The sequence below is a fragment of the Odocoileus virginianus genome, chromosome 17, assembly GCF_023699985.2.
Source record: "Odocoileus virginianus isolate 20LAN1187 ecotype Illinois chromosome 17, Ovbor_1.2, whole genome shotgun sequence".
Lineage (NCBI taxonomy): Eukaryota > Metazoa > Chordata > Mammalia > Artiodactyla > Cervidae > Odocoileus > Odocoileus virginianus.
Genome location: NC_069690.1, coordinates 16,177,769 through 16,192,142, shown reverse-complemented (window position 1 = coordinate 16,192,142; position 14,374 = coordinate 16,177,769).

Below are 14,374 nucleotides of genomic sequence, written 5' to 3'. Positions count from 1 at the left end.
TTGCGTGTATGACTCAAAATGAAATATTCAGAGACCTCCTCCCCAGAGTTCAGACAGGGGAAAATACCGCCAGGCAGTAGTTTCCACACTAGCAATGACATCTGTGAAAGATGGGTTCCATTCCTTTGGTATCTCTTTGGCAGTTATTGAAAGATGAGGAGCATTTTTTTACAATTTGAGACCTTTGGAGGACCCAGAATCACAATTGCCTAATCCAGTGTGTGCTAGTCGCTCAGTCATGTCCAACTCTTTGCAACTCCATGGACTGTAGCCCACCAGGCTCCTCTAGCCACAGATTTCTCCAGGTAGAAATACTGAAGTGGGTAGCCGTTACCTTCTCCAGAGGATCTTCCTAATTTAGGGCTCAAACCTGGGTCTCCTGCTTTGCAGCCAGATTCTGTGCCATCTGAGGCACCAGACATGCATCCAAATTCCGTCATTTCCATCACAAGCATGTAGGAGCACCTGGAATGCTTTGCTTTCTCCCAGGATCTCAGAGTCAGCCTCGCTCTTTGGAGAGGGCACTGGCCCGGGAGCTGCCTTGGTTCATATCCTGGGCTGTTAAGCATGTTTGAAACTCCATGTCTGTTCCCATTTCATTTTCTGTGCCCTAATTCAAGTCAGCAAATCCCTCAGCTTGGTTTTAGAGAACCAAGAACCCATTTCCCAAGCCCTAGATTGGGACCTTGTTCATCACAGAGATGTGTCATCCATCCAATTTCTCTTTAAAAAACAAGATGCTTCTCACCAGCACAGTGCATCCCAGTTCCCCACTTGAGGAGATGGATTCACAACAGGGAAGCTGGGGATCAACTCTCATAGAAGCATGGAAGGATTCCTCATGACAAGGGACACCTTATTGGATTGTCTGCTCCCATCAACGCTGAGCACATGCTGCGTAACTTTCCTGTCTTGCTGGTGAGCTGTGAATGGGAAATACTCAAAATCTGACTTTTCTTTCTTATTTTATTAAGATTTCTTTTTATATGGAGCATTTTTAAAGTCTTTATTGAATTTGTTACAATACTGCTTCTGTTGTTTTTGTTCTGTTTTCTTGGCCATGAGGCATGTGGGATCTTAGCTTCTTGACCAGGGATGAAATTCACACCCTCTGCGTTGGAAACCTGGAGTCTAAACCACTCCCCACTTTGACTTTTCTATCTGTGCCTCCATCGTAGGTATCCAGAGTCCCGTTTTTGTCCTTTCCCCTCCCTATCATACCTGCTTTCGTAACCAGACTGGGAACCACCCCACTAAGTTTGCAGTGACTGCCGCAGTTGTCAGTGTCCCTGCATTTCAACCCAGACCGGAGCCCTTAGCCAAAGAGAGCCCTTAACCTCTCAAATACCATCCACAGGTGTGGCATTAGAAGTGGAGAAGTTTCCCAGCATCTCTTTCCATTCTCTGAGCTCTGCCAAGCCCTGGACCACTTGCTCCCTCCAGCCCTGAGATGCTGTTCCTTTAGTAGTGAGGAAAGGTTCCTGAAGACCTTAAAAGTGTCTGCTAAGCTGCAGGATCTCCGATTCTGCTGCTGTGTAGTTTTCCTTTTGTCTCCAGCGAAGGACAAGTATGTCTCTGGATCTGGTTGCTGTTGGCAGCGGGTGGATGAGGTGGAAGCATTGTCTTTGGGGTGGGTCTCTTCTAGCCCTTTGGGAGTTGGCGGAACTTGCCTCTTTACTTGGGAGGGGCTGGTCGGGGAGCTGGGGATCCAGCCAGGTGTGTTTCCCAGAGGAAACCACAACCCAAATCCCTAGTTTACTAGTGTCTGTGTGTATCGTCATAGATCTATGACCCCTATCCCCACCTCCTACCCTGGAGCAGGAACATCAGACTTAGATTTTGAATGAAGAAGAAACTAGGGATCAGAATTGAGTATGAGATGAGCAAGTGCTTTGAAGTCAGACAGAATTAGATTCAAATTTGGGTTCAGTTATTGTGTGGGCTTGGGCAAGTTTCTTAATCTCTCTGGTCCTAAGCTCTCTCATCTGTAAACACCAAGGCTGCTGCCTCATTGAGCCTCTCAGGTGTCTTAGTGGGGAAGAATCCACCTGATATCGCAAGAGACTTAGGCGATGTGGGTTCGATCCCTGGGTGAGGAAGATCCCCTGGGGAAGGAAACGGCAACCCACTCCAGTATCCTTGCCTAGAAAATTCCTCTGGGTTGGTATGCCAATTGAATGAAGCAGTGTATTCGAAATGCCCAACTGTGTGCCTGGTACTCATTAGGCAGTGTTAACCCTTCTCTCCCCAGAGTGCCCTGGGGCAGCTGATCAAGATGGTGCCACCCCAGTTACCACAGCTCTGTCTAAGCAGGCGCTCGGGAGCCGAGTAGCCAAAAACCGGGAATCCAGTGCAGTAGGGAGAGTGGCCCAGCCTCGTGCCTGCCCCACCCCAGCTACATTCACAACAGGAAGGCAGTCCACGCTCCTGGCCTCTTATCAGGGTTCCCAGAGTTGACTGCCCAAACTCACATTCCTTCAGAGCGCGGCCTGGAGCCTCCTCCAGCTTGTGAAATCTCCCAGACGGAACACGTGTTCTTGGCATCAGATTTGCCCTGGTGCTTACCCTGACCGCCTCATTCCAGGAGTTCCTTCTCTTCAGAGACCCTTTCCCCTCTGCGTGGCCACATGAGCCTGACCTTTACAAAACGCCTTACCGTTCAAAGCCCCTGAGTTGCGTTGTGACCTTGGACACTTTGGAAAGGTGTCAAGTGAAGAATTTCCATCTATTTCCTCCTTCACGCCCTCTGTCCTCCGATCCCTCCCTTCTCGTTTCCCCCTCCCTCCTCTGCTCCCTCCCACCGACAAGTACTGTTTACTCACTCTGGAGGAAGTGTAATGCTAGGTGCTGGGAATATGGAACCAAAGTCACAATCCCTGGTCTTAAAAAGCAGAGACAGGGCCTTCCCTGGCAGTCCAGTGGTTAAAGACTTCACCTTCCCATGCAAGGGCTGAGGGTTCTATCCCTAGTCAGGAAGCTAAGATCCCACATGCCTTGCAGCCAAAATACCAGAACATAAACAACAGAAGCTGTATTGTAACAAATTTAAATAAGTTTTAAAAACGGTCACATCAAAAAACAGTCTTAAAAAAAAAGAAGCAGGGACAAGTGAGCAGTTGATTGAAAGACGGCAGTGACTAGTGCAGTGAGGCAGGGGTGTATGGCCGGGAGTGGCCGAGGGGACACAGGGCAGGGAAGGGGGGCAGAATCAGGATTGGGAAGAAACCTGGGAGGAGCTGATGCCCGAGTGGAGACTCGATAGAGGGTCAGCAGGATGATCCAGGCAGACTCGACCATGTGAGAAAGGTCCAGGGCCAAGAAAGCAGGACTCATTTGAGAAATGCAAGTGACTGGGGAGGGCTGGAGGGTGGGCTGTAAGAGTGGGGTTGGACAGGTTGGCAGATCATGGAGGACCTTATAGGTTATATTAGGGAGTTGGCGCTTTATCCTGAGCATAATGGGGACCCTAGAAGGGCTTTCCCTGGGGGTGACTTGGTCAGAAAGAGAGTAATTTACCCTACGATATTGGACTCCAAGACCCAGAAATGTCCTGATGTCACTGAATACATGTTTCCCCGCCCCCGAGTCTGAGAGGCTCATGACTCAATCACAGTATAAAGGCAGGGTGGGCAAATGCTTAGGGATAGAGGGAGAGAGGGACTGGGGTTGGAACAGGAAGTGCTGGGGTAATGACATAGTCCTGCTGGGTCTGATCTTGGTAGGTAGTTACAGTGTCTTTGTATTAGAAATGATAGTGGGCAGTTTTGAGAATTTGCAACATCCCTTGGTTCCTACTGTTTCATTCTACATGTGTTTTATCATTCCCATTTTACAGATCAGCACATCAAAACCTAGAGAGGGAAAGATGAGAGCCTGGGGGAGTTCCCTGGAGATCTAGTGGTTTTGGTTGGAACTTAGCACTTCCACTGCGGTGGCCTGGGTTTAATCCCTGGTCAGGTAACTGAAATCCTGCAAGCCTTGTGGCATGGCCACCCCTCCCTCCCAAAAAAGAATGAGAGCAGGAACATCAACTCCCCACTTTGTGTTCTTTTCTTAAAAAAAAAAAAAAAACATTTTATTATTTATTTATGTATTATTTATTTGGCTGCACTGGGTCTTAGTTGCGGCATATAGGGTCTAGTTCCCAGACCAGAGAGCGAACCTGGGTCCCCGGTGTTGGGAGCTCGGAGTCTCAGCCACTGGACCCCCAGGGAAGTCGCCCACCTGTGTTTTCTACCTACTGCCTGCCTGCGTTCCCCCTGTGGGTGGGGAAATCCATAACAAGAAGGAAACAGCAGATACCAGAGTCATTCTATTTTCTTCTAGTATTTTCCATTAAAAATGGTGGTCATGACCCATAAATTAATTTCATGGCCTACTAATCAGTTATAACCCGCAGGATGATAGAACATGGGCACTAAAATGAGAGCTGGGGCATGGGTGAGATAGTTTCTCTCCACTCAAGATGACTTAATTTTATCCTTTTTAAGTAAAGCATGCATTTACCAGAATAACAGCAAAAAAAAATTATGGTGCAAAATGGAATAATTAATTTATTACATGATTAATTAGCTCAAAAGTCATCTGTGGACTCTACACTGGATTAAACCCTGGGATACAGGAATGAATAAAAATATAATGCCTCTCTTGAGATGCATATGATCTAAGGTGGAAAGAAACCCATAAAGAGTCATTTTCAATCTATTAATAATTTGGTTAAGTGCTGGATAAGGGACTGTGTGTGTATTGGTAACAGAGCAGGGGAACCAATCTCATCTTGTGAGAGAGTTTCTGAGAGCTTCCCGAAGGCGATGCTGTCTCAGAAGCATTGTTAAGGAGGATAGGTGTTAGCTGGGAGAAGATTGCGTAGGGTAATAGTTGGTGGAGGTGGAGGAGAACAGAGGACGGGGGAAGGGCAGTCTGTGCAGCCGACATCCCATGCTGGGCTCGGGGAATTACTGCGTCAATCGTCCTGGAGGAGGGTGGGGGTTCGGATAGGGGGCAAGATGTGGGTGGGGGGCGTGATGGGAGATCAGATGGGAGAAGAGGCATGGGGTTTTCTTCTAGGTGGTAGGGAGCTATTGAAAGTTTAAAAAGTGCTTAGTTTTTCTTGAAGAACAGTCAGATGATCTCTGCGCCCTTATTTGCCTTTAATGTTACTCGAATTTGATAGACGCACCATTGTTTAGTGTTGCGTTAATTTGTGTTTCGCTGAGTGCTGGTGGAACAAAAAATTTTTCGTGTGTTTATTAGCTCTTTGCACTTATTCACGTCCTTCGCCCATTTGTCTTTTGGGATTTTAATATTTTTCTTATCGATCTATATGAGCTCTTTATACATTAAGGATAACAGCCCTCTGTCACATTTATTGCATGGACTTTCCCCAGCCTTGTCATTTGCCTTTTAGTTTTGTTTAGAATGGTTTCTGATGTCCAGCCGTTTTAAGTTCAGTGTAGTCAAATGTATTGATTTTCTTTCCCTTAGTTATCTCTCTTTCATTGCTTTTATGCTTAGAAAATCCTCTCTCATCCAAAGACCAAATAAATATCACTGAAATGTTTGGAGAAGTGACGTGCCACGGGTGAATGATTATTAATATTCACAAGTTAGATGTAGTGGTAAAACAAACAAACAAACCAGACTGGAAGAAATCAAACCTTCCTTTATTCACCCCAAACCGAGCTCAAAGTTAAAGATGGGAACCATAAGGGATCAAAGAGATGGATGAGGGTGATGAGGAAAGGCAGCGAGAGTCTTCAAGGACTAATAGGAGGTGGTCAGTGCGCGGAGGAGCTCCATATCCTAAGTTAAATATGAAAGAACACAGCATGTTTGGCTAGAATCTTAGATGAGACAAAGCAGGGATGGGAGAGTGGGTTGGAAAGAGGATCAGGGGAAGCCAAGCAGGCCCATAAATCGTGCTTACTGTATCCAGAGGACGATGGATAGCCATTGAAGGGGTAACCCGAATAATTCTCGGTCCCTCGAGGAGTCATTGTCTGCTCAGCTTCACCTGAGGAAGCACAGGCTGGCAGTCAGAAGTAAGCAGAAATGAAGACTGATGGTAAGCTTGACAATGGTTCTCGTCTGCACCCCCTTGGAGAGCCTGGGTGCATTCAGGGTAGCATGGCTGGGTGTAGACTGCATGCACTCCCTTCGGACTAACCTTTCTTCACTCTGGACCAGATAGATGGTGGGGAGATGATGTCATCTCTCTCTTTTTTTAATGGCTTTTGGTCACATTGCACAATGTCTGGGATCTCAGCTCCCTGACCAGGGATCAAACTCATGCCCCCTGCAATGGAACCTCGGCGTCTTAACCACTGAACTGCCAGGGAAGTCGCTGTCTTCTCTTATTCTTTTTCCTTCTCTTCCCTGGTCCCAGGAGAGAGTCTGGGTTTGGATCCTGACTACATCACTCCAGACACCTCTCCTTTCCCAACTGCCTGCCTTGCTTCCTTGTGTAAATTGCATGTGATACATGCTACGTGCCAAGCATTATCTGAGTGATGGAGCTACAAGGCAGAAATAAGCCACACAGTTTCTGCCCACGTGGGATGATAGGCTCATGAGGAAAGGCAAATATCAAGGAAATGACTGAATCAATGGGAAATGAAAAGTTTTAAAAAGTATTTTAAAAAGAGAGAGAAAATCTTATGAGAGATTGTTAGGGAAACTGATCTATCTAGATGGCAAGAAAGTCTGATTATCGGGGATCTACTCTCTGGAGTAGAGATCTACTCTCTGCAGTAGGTCAGAGGTAGAGAATGGAGACGCAAGGAAGAGTCCAGGCAAAGGTCGTTTGGCAGAAGGACAAGAACTGAGACAAGGCTAGTGTGATTGGTGAGGAGAATGGGAGGAAGACAAAGTTGACAGTAAAGCAGGTGGTCAAGCCACACCCAACCTTTTAAGCCTGTGAAGGATATTGGTCTTTATGTGAAGAGTGATGTGAATCCATTCAAGTGGTTTATTTGTAGTTTGTGGGGTTGGAGTGAGCTGGAGGTATAGCTGCAATAAGATTTGTACTTTGAAAAGGTCTTTTTGGTTTCTCTATCGATGACCAGTTGGATTAGGGCTTTCCTGATAGCTCAGCTGCTAAAGAATCCACCTGCAATGTGGGAGACCTGGGTTCAATCCCTGGGTTGGGAAGATCCCCTGGAGAAGGGAAATGCTACCCACTTCAGTATTCTGGCCTGAAGAATTCCATGGACTGTATAGTCCATGGGGTCACAAAGAGTCAGAAACAACTGAGTGACTTCCACTTTCAGTTGGATTAGGCCAGACTGGATAGGGGAGACCCAGTGCTATTGCATTAATCAAGGCAAGAGAAGATGGTAGCTTGGTCTGGGCAGGGAGAGGGAGATGGGAAGTTAGGGGAGTGGACACATTCAAGAGAGATTTATGAAGTAAAAGGAATAGGTCTTGGGGTGGATTGGCTATAGAACAGTGATGCAAGATGATGAGGTATCCAGAAAGACCCCTTGATTTCAGATTTGCACACCTACATTCTAGGACAGTTTGGGAATAGGGATCACTGTTATAGGAAATGGCCGAGGAGGATCAGGCTTGGGAAAGACGATGAGACCATCTGCTTCGGATTTGAAGAGTATTAGGTGCATTAGAGATATCATAAGCTGAGTTTGATATTTAAGCCAAGAACTTCCAGATATACAAGCTGGGTTCAGAAAAAGCAGAGGAACCAGAGATCAAATTTCCAACATTCGTTTGATCATAGAGAAAGCAAGGAAATTGCAGAAAAAGTCTACTTCTACTTCACTGACTACTCTAAAGCTTTTGACTGTACAAATACAACAAACTGTGGAAAATTCTTAAAGAGATGGGATTACCAGACAACCTTACCTGCCTCCCAGGAAATCTGTATGGAGGTCAAGAAGCAACAGTTAGAATTGGACATGGAACAATAGACTGGTTCCAAATAGGGAAAGGAGTACGTCAAGACTGTATATTGTCACCCTGCTTTTTTAACTTATATGCAGAGTACATCATGCGAAATGCCATGCTGGATGAAGCACAAGCTGGCATCAAGATTGTCAGGAGAAATATCAACAACCTCATATATGCAGATGGTACCACTGTTATGGCAGAAAGTGAAGAGGAACGGAAGAGCCTCTTGATGAGAGTAAGAGTGAAAAAGCTGGCTTAAATCTCAGCATTAAAACAGCTAAGATCATGGCATCCAGTCCCATCAATTCATGGCCAATAGAAGGGAAAAAGTAGAAATAATGATGGACTTGATTTTCTTGGGCTCCAGAATCACTGCAGACAGTGACAGCAGACATAAAAGATGCTTCTTGAAGAAAAGTTATGACAAAATTAGCGTATTAGAAAGCAGAGACACCATTTTGCCAACAAAAGTCCGTACAGTCAAAGCTATTGTTTCTCCAGTAGTGATGTATGGCTGTGAAAGTTGGACCATAAGGAAGACTGAACACCAAAGAATTGATGCTTTTGAACTGTGGTGTTGGAGAAGACTCTTGAGAGTCCCTTGGACAGCAAGGAGATCAAACGAGTCAACTCTGAAGGAAATCAACCCTGAATATTCTTTGGAAGGATGGATGCCGAAGCTGAAGCTCCTGCACTTTGGCCATCTGATGCTAAGAGCCCACTCACTGGAGAAGATGCTGATGCTGAGAAAGATAAGGCAAAGGAAAAGGGCATGAGAGAGGATGAGATGGTTAGATAGCATCACTGACTCAATGGACATGAATTTGAGCCAACTCCAGGAGATTGTGGAGGACAGAGGAGCCTGGGTCCCACAATCTGTGGGGTCACAGAGGGTTGGACATGACTTAGCAGCTGAACAACAACGAGCTGAATTTGATACAATGGTTCAGGGAAGATTCTGCTGGAAATTTTTTAGTACAGCATTTAAAAAAATATTTTATTTATTTCTTTGGCTGTGACAGGTCTGAGTTGCAGCACCCAGGATCTTTTGTTGTGGTGCATGGACTCTTTATTATGGCTCATGAGCTCAGTAGTTGCCATGAACAAGTTTAGTTGTTCCAAGGCAACTAAGGCTCTTAGTTGGGATCTTAGTTCCCTGACCAGAGATCAAACCCATGTCCCCTGCATTACAAGGCAGATTATTACGCACTGGACCGTGAGGGATGTCCTGAGGCTGCAGATTTTTTGTCGCTCTCTATGTTAGAGTTGTAGCTGACAAGGTGATGCTAGGGAAAGAGTATGGGGTGAAAAGAGAAGAGGGCCATAAGTCACTCCAACATCTAATATAGTCTTGGGCCAGTCTAAGGCCACTGTAGGGTTATTTTGATGGTCACATAAAATACCATATGCTCAGTGCCTAGCACTTAATACGCACTTGATAAATGCTAGAAACATTTCCCTTCTCTCTGTTAACTATTCTGCTACCTTTATTTTATTTCTATGTATTTTCTGGCTCCATGTATTGCCCCCAGAGACTTAAACCTAATTCTTCCAACTTGAGATGGCTCCAGGGTACCTGTTGTCTATACCAGGCAAGCACTGTTCTCCAACACTCAGCCCGGGGGAGCCTCCCTTTCTGAGAACTGTCTGAACCTGAACTAAGAGAACTCTGGGCCTTTGTTTGGTTGACCAATGACCAACACTTGGAGAGCAAGTGTTCTTAGCATACACAGTGACACCTACCTTAGAATTATCTACCTTAGATAATCATGCCCCCTATCATTTCTAGAACATTTGGTGAGCCTTTTTTTCCCCCCCAGAGAATTTTCACAGCAATTATCTCTGTTGTTCATCACAGGATTTTTCATTATGAAATGCATTTGCATATTTTATTTACCTTGAATTCTTCTCCCAGCACTGAAACCACAGCATTTTGAGCAAATACACGTAAGGGTGACTTAGGAATTCACTCCTCTTATGCTTAACCTCGCTTGCTCTTGTTTTCCCATTTTATTTTCAAATTGTGAGTTTTATCTTCCTGGTCGTATTCTTCTCCATGTTTCAGCAGTTCTCAAAATCACAATCCTACTCTTTTTTTCTTTCTTTTTGGCACCTTGCCCTCTTCATCTCCTTTCACCTACACCGAGTCTTCCGGCTCCCAAAGCCACCGATCTGGCATATTTAGGAGCTCACGTTTTAGACTCCCCTTCACCTCATTTCTCTCTGACGCAGGTACTGTTTATTCTGCACTGAAGTTTCATTTGAGCTTTAACTAGAGATTTGTTATGCAAGGCAGCCTCATCCAGGTTCCTCCTTTGCCCCTGGCATCTTTTAAAGATTCTCTCTGCTTCTCCAGTCTCAAATCACTCCCTTCTCCCTGCCTCTCTTCTGCATAACATTTCCCTGATTTTTCTGCTCGCTGTGTTCATCCTCTCACTAAACATGGTAGAGCCCCTACGATGAATCAGACTCTGCTGGGCTCTGGGGATTCAGACGCCCGTGACCTGGTCCATGACCTTGAAGTGCCCTCGGTCTGCCACAGTGGGTCGCAAATGCATTAGCACATCGGAATCATTGAATTTAAAAGAAGGCCAAAGAGATTCCGATTTAATTGGTCTAGAGTGGGACCCAGGAATTGTTATTTTTTAAAAAGAGAGTCTAAAGTGCAGCCAGGGATGAGAAGCGCTCACTGGCTTAATAGATGAGATAGGTGGGTAAACAAATGATTATAATACAATGTGAAGGCAGAAGGAAGCAAGCGAGGCTGGAGGAGAATAAAGAGAAGCTCCTCATTCACCCCGGGGTCCTGACTCAGGGCCGCCTCCCATTCTAGAGATCCTTTCACAGAGCCGCCTCCTGACTGTTGGGATGGGAGAAGCAGCCTCTCTCCAAGCAGGGTTACCTTCACAGAAGAGCAATTAGGAGCCGGAGCCTGGCCTTGGGCATCAGGCCAACCTGCAACCAAATCTTAGTTTTGTCACTTGTAAGCTGTGTGGCCTTAGGCAAATTGCTTACCTATTCCTAAGTCTCAATGCCCTCCAGAGGGTAGGTCAATAAAGTGCGTGTGTGAATTTTTATTTTTTTATTTTTGCCTGCACTTGGGCTTTCTCTAGTTGTGGCCAGCGGGGGGCTCCTCTCTAGTTACGGTGCGCGGGCATCTCATTATGGGGGGTCCTCTTGCTTCTCTAGCATGGGCTCTGGAGCACAGCCTCAGCAGTTGTGGGGCACAGGCTTGGTTGCTCCACAGCATATGGAATCTTCCGGGGCTGGGGATCGAACCTGTGTCCCCTGCATTGGCAGGTGGATTCTTAACCCCTGGACCACCAGGGAAGCACCTATGTGTGTATGTGTGAAGTGAGGGGTCTGATGTCTATAGTGTGTCTAGCCCACTGCCCTACACCCAGTCCGTGTTCAAAAAATTGTGACTTCAACCACTTTGAAGTATCATATATGCACTAAAGATGCTCAGTTTTTCTCCTTTCAGCGGCAAATACTCAAATGACCATATGGTTTGCCCTATCAGTCTATCCCTGCCTGAGGGGGACACTCTTAACTTGGTCTAGCTTCATGCAGTTTTCAAAGGTGCTAACATCTGAACCTCACCCCACCACGACACCCACTTTTCCAGATTCTTTCTTTCAAATGTTTGCCATTTTCTTTTTTTCCCCCTCTCTTTTTATTTTTTGAATTTTTAAAAATTAATTTATTTTTATTGGAGGTTAATTACTTAACAATATTGTGGTGGTTTTTGCCATACATTGACATGAATCAGCTATGGGAGTACGTGTGTCTCCCCATCCCAAAACCCCCTCCCACCTCCCTCCCCATCCCATCCCTCTGGGTTGTCCCAGTGGTCCGGCTTTGGGTGCCTTGTTTCATGCATCGAACTTGGATTGGTCATCTCTTTCACATATGGTAATATACATGTTTCAGTGCTATTCTCTCACATCATCCCACCCTCACCTTCTCCCACAGAGTACATTTTCCATTTTCTTTGCCTCCAGAGTTCCCACCAATATTTCTCCTGGTTCGTCATCTGGCCCAAAGCCAATTGTGGACGTGAGCGTGGTGACCCCGTCTCCCCACACTTCCTCTGTGACTTCTACTAGGGTGGCCAAGTGGTTGGTTGTCATCCAGCATGGCACTCACAGCCTCGTCTGTGGGGGCATCTCCCTCATGCCAACCTTGGCACAGAAACCTTGCCCCTACTTGCTCCACAGCCCTGGGCTCCAACTTGTCAGAGCTGCCCACTGTCCTTTCCATATGTATTGTTCTTATTTTTATTATTTAAATTTTTTTTTAAAAAATTGAAGTATAGTTGATTTACAATGTTCTATTAATTTCTGGTGTACAGCATAGTGATTCACATATATAGAATAGAATATAAAAGAATTTATATGTAGACTAGAAAATAATTTGAAAAAATATATCAAAATATATAATAAAAATATAAAAATTAAAAATTGAAGTATAGTGACTTACAAGGTTGTGTTAATTTCAGAGAAGTGATTCAGTCATATATTTCTCTTCTTTTCCAGATTCTTTTCCTTTATAGTTTATTGTAAGATATTGACTAGTTAATATCCTGGGCTGCACAATAGTAGGTCCTTGCGCTTTCTCTATGTTATACATAGTACACACATATTCTTGTTTCCTTGGCTAGCCTTCTCCTTTTCCCGAGACAGCAGTCCAAGGTTTGCTTGGTCTTGAGGCAGTTTGAAGAACTCGACAGCCAGACCCCAAGTCCCTGGGGCGCTGTCTTGGTTTTCGGGCTTGGTCAGTTGTAGAATTGTGACATTAGCTGGGAGGCTGTATTCTCTCCACGCAGCCTGCCCGGCTCCTTCTGAGCCCTCCTTGCTCTGGGGGCAGACCTCTGAACACTGCTTGCTGTCCATGCTTCTGTCCGGCACCACGTTTGTCTGCCTCTCCTCTTTCAGCTCCACTGCCGCCCTCTGACCCTCCCCGCTCCCAGCATTTCCCAGGGATGCACAACCTTCCACCCTGCCTGCTATGCTACCCTGTCTTTCTCTCTTCATTGCCACTCTGTTTGTACAGCCTTCTCACTTTGGTTCTTTTTTTAATTTTTCTTTTTGAGTGATTTCTGTTTCAGTCCATCACCTTTGCCGTTTGTCTCTCCGATCTTCATTATTTACTTCTGCTAATGGGCTTACCTGTTCTGCTCCTTACAACTCTGGGCTTTATTCTTCCCTGTGAGAAGCTTTCTCATATTGTCTCTCCAGGTGACCCGGCCACATCTGGCTTACTAAAGATAAACACAACTGCTTTTTCCTCAATCACTGTTCTTGTTGGACTGATAATTTCCTCCCGATCTGTTGGGACTTTGTGTACCCCTCCATGCCCCCTCCTCGGGGTGGGGGGAATCACATTCTGTACCTACCTTGCTGGAGTCCATGGACCCCTTATGCACATGCCTGGGAGGCCCATCAGTTCAGTTCAGTTCAGTTCAGCTGCTCAGTCATGTCTGACTCTCTGCGACCCCATGGACTGCAGCATGCCAGGCCTCCCTGTCCATCACCAACTCCTAGAGTTTACCCAGTCTCATGTCCATTGAGTCGGTGATGCCATCCAACCGTCTTATCCTCTGTTGTCCCTTTCTCCTCCCGCCTTCAATCTTTGCCAGCATCAGGGTCTTTTCCAATGAGTCAGCTCTTCGCATCAGGTGGCCAAAGTATAGGAGTTTCAGCTTCAACATCAGTCCTTCCAATGAACACCCAGGACTCCTTTAGGATCCCAACGATCTCCTTTAGGATGGACTGGTTGGATCTCCTTGCAGTCCAAGGGACTCTCAAGAGTCTTCTCCAACACCACAGTTCAAAAGCATCAATTCTTTGGCACTCATCTTTCTTTATAGTCCAACTCGCACATCCATACATGACTACTGGAAAAACCATAGCCTTGACTAGACAGACCTTTGTTGGCAAAGTGATGTCTTTGCTTTTTAATATGCTGTCTAGGTTGTCATAACTTTCCTTCCAAAGAGTAAGTGTTTTTTAATTTCATGGCTGCAGTCACCATCTGCAGTGATTTTGGAGCCCCCCAAAATAAAGTCAGCCACTATTTCCACTGTTTCCCCATTTATTTGCCATGAGGTGATGGGACCGGATGCCATGATCTTTGTTTTCTGAATGTTGAACTTTAAGCCAACTTTTTCACTCTCCTCTTTCACTTTCATCAAGAGGCTCTTTAGTTCTTCTTCACTTTCTGCCATAAGGGTGGTGTCATCTGCGTATTTGAGATTATTGATATTCCTTTTGGCAATCTTGATTCTAGTTTGTGCTTTATCCAGCGCAGCATTTCTCATGATGTACTCTGAACATAAGTTAAATAAGCAGAGTGACAATATAGAGCCTTGATGTACTCCTTTTCCTATTTGGAGTAGCAGTTATTGTTCCTGTTATGAGATTAGGAAAATGAGACTTAGCAGGGAAGAAACTGAAGCCCCAGAGGA